Source organism: Nuphar pumila, chromosome 5 (genome assembly GCF_984573655.1).
Source record: "Nuphar pumila chromosome 5, dmNupPumi1.hap1.1, whole genome shotgun sequence".
Classification (NCBI taxonomy): domain Eukaryota; kingdom Viridiplantae; phylum Streptophyta; class Magnoliopsida; order Nymphaeales; family Nymphaeaceae; genus Nuphar; species Nuphar pumila.
Genome location: NC_143253.1, coordinates 115,559,127 through 115,562,237, shown reverse-complemented (window position 1 = coordinate 115,562,237; position 3,111 = coordinate 115,559,127). Strand labels below are relative to the sequence as shown.

Sequence of the window (3,111 nt, the reverse complement as noted above, 5' to 3'; positions counted from 1 at the left end):
TGTTTGGTTTAGTAGAAAGCGACCTTTGGGTCATGTTTTTGTGACATGTATGTTGGAATTTTGGAGGTTTAAAAATCAATAGCCTACAATGTACCGAAATTTCAATCCTTAAATTATCTTAGTTTACAATGAAAAAGTATGATCCAAGGTCCGATTCCTACCATTTTGACAATTCACATATATGGTGTCAGATTTGGTCAAAACAACTTCCACCTATGAGCTTCAACTAGGGGGGGTTGGAACCCACGATGCCCGAATTCATGTCAAAGATTGTTACACTGCAGGGTATAGGTGATTTCGAGTATTAATCCTTAAGAAAGCAAGCAAATTTCTCAACAACGACCCCCGTTCCCCAAGTGACTGATAAATGGCATGACCATCTCATGAGGTTAGATTAAATGTTACTAATGGAACAATTATATCTCACAGTAGCTCAGCTATTAGAGAATGAAGAAAACACGACAGTTTATAGGTTCCAACTTACATCTCAGTTCAAATTTCGTACACTTGTGTCTTGCTTTTTGGCATCTTCTAAAGCTTCTGCATGTTTTGAGGGCACTCGCTTTATTGCACCTTCTAAAGATTGAGTCAAGTAAAGGCACACTTGAAGCCACCAAGGGAACACCTGCATCTGAGAATGATGTAAGAGAAGATTCTGTAACCTACTATAAAGAAGAACATGAACATCACGTTTCTCCATCTGCCTTCCTCTCCCAAGCCATGATCTCTTAGGAAATCCTCCCCATTCATCAAGCATCTTCCAAACCTGTAATCCAAACATCCCTTCCAAGAAGAAAATTCATTCACCAAGAATCCTTCGAATGGATACTTAAATAGTGAAATATAGTGCATGAAAATCCAGTATCTTGGAATTTGATCCTTTGATATAAAATAGCCAGAAAACAGAAAAAATGATCCCATGACACCTGAAATAACTGAATTCCCAATGATGAAATTCGGAACTAGAGCACTGAAGCATAAGACAACAGAGTTTGCAGTATACAATGTTAGCCAGATTATCAGGACAAAATAAAGGAAAGCCGAGAAGCTCCCACTCAAACCCACAAGCCAATACAGTGGAAAAGAGAAGAGCAGAGCCAAGATAAGTAGAAATGGCATGGAAACTAATCCATTTGCAATGGCATACGATGATATCCTGTAGCTACCACATGAAATCTCTTTCATTAGGATTTCTCTTTCCTGCAAGAAGATTGGTAGAGCTTCTGTCGTGTAAGTAAGCAGGAATGTCAAAATGAAAGCAAACAGGCCCACTCTCTCTTCTGCACCAGTTTTGTCTCCCTTGAGATTGTAAAAGATGGTTCCGAGAACTAGACCTACTATTAACATTTGCAAAGATCGAACTGCAGAAAGCTCCTTGGTTCTGAATGTGATCTTGGTGAATCGTTCCACTAGAATGATTATCTCTTTGACCCTGGAATTTGCACATACCCAATCAGTACTGAATCTGTTTCCTTCATCGAAGTTCCCTTCTGCCACCTTGTTCCATTGAAACAACTGTTGCAGAGTTCCTCTGTTCCCAGATTCATCATGTTGTTGGTCCAGCGGTAGTTGTTTTTGTAGATGCTCTATCGCATCAATCGCAAATTCAATGATGTTTACATGCATAGGGATCTGCAGACCTACTGATGCCAAATGATTTTGAAGCTGCTCAGTGGTGCCATGATGGAGCACTGATCCATTAGCCAATAATAGGATAGAATTGAAAAGCTTTATGACTTTGAATCCAGGCTGGTGTATGCAAAGAATTACTGTTCTGCCGTGGATCTCAGCCATGAGTTTGAGCATATCAATGATCTGCAATGCCGATGTGCTGTCCAAGCCAGAAGTAGGCTCATCCAGTAAAAGCACAGCTGGATCATGGATGATATCAACACCTATTGAAACCCTCCTCCTCTCTCCACCAGAGATGCCTCTGATCTTCTCATTGCCAATCCGTGAGTTGGCAATGTGTTCCAAGCCGAGTTCTTGAATCATAGATGTAAGTTTAGCAACTTGTTGTGAATAAGGAAGCTTGAGCCTAAGCCTAACACTGAACAAGAGTGTTTCTTCCACTGTCAGGAGTGGAAACAGAGTGTCTTTCTGGGCCACATAGCCTGTGATCTTCTTGAATTGGATCTTATCAATTGGTTTCTGATTCACTAATATGTTTGATGTTTGTGGGGTAATCCACCCTGCTAAAATATTCAGCAGACTGGATTTTCCAGCGCCACTAGGCCCAAGAATGGCAAGTATCTCCCCTGGCCTGGCTCTGCAGCTAACATTCTTGAGTACATGTTTAGTCCTCTTAACAATGCCAATGTTGTGTTCTTCTTCCTCTGGTTTAAGAAAGCTAGGTTCCTCTTCTCTGCCCCATATCCTAAAGGGATGGCTTATTTTCTCCAGATCAACCTTGTAGTCAATACAAATGGCTTCTATGTCACAACCCTTCTTCATCGATTCCCTCTCTACCAATCTTTGCAATCAATCTGCTGGTACCCTTACATGATTGATTATGCTTATCTGTGAAGTGGCTGCTGGAAAGAGTTGCACAATAAAAGTAACCTTCTCTCTTTATTCATTAGTTACACTTGTTGTCTCTGATAATTCTATTCGACATATTGATGCCCATTTTAGGAAATGACTAAAATGCCCTTTAGTGTAGGTGTATTACTTGACGAGAGAGATGATTCAGGTCCAATTCAAGCAAGTCAGAGACTCGTGAGCCATGACTGGATTTACATTTCATATTTATTAGTATTGTATCTGGAATTTTAGTTCGTTCACTGGTTCAATCACTTCAGATCCTGATTTTGTTCCACAATCAGGCAAAGTTCAGCTTTTTGGTCGCTTGTTTATTGAAAGTTTGGAACATTGTGAACAATGTCTGGATATCAATTTACACCAATCCATTCAGAATCATAGGCTTATGCAGGGTTCTGACTTCTATTTGGATCTGGCTTATTGATCTAGTAGTTCTTTTCTGAAATATTTTATAGTTATCAACAAAGATTTGATTCATTTCAATGTCAATTTTTTTTAACCCAATTTTCATAATTAGCTTCTGAGTACTACTACTAAAATCTTTCAACAATATAGAAGAAGATTGATTGG

The 3,111-nt window shown here is 39.4% G+C and overlaps 1 pseudogene; it reads right to left on the bottom strand.

The window, feature by feature from the left end:
- Positions 1-588: 588 nt before the first annotated feature.
- Positions 589-2,454, bottom strand: LOC149838264 (ABC transporter G family member 5 pseudogene; annotated as a pseudogene).
- Between the last annotated feature and the right edge of the window lie 657 nt (positions 2,455-3,111).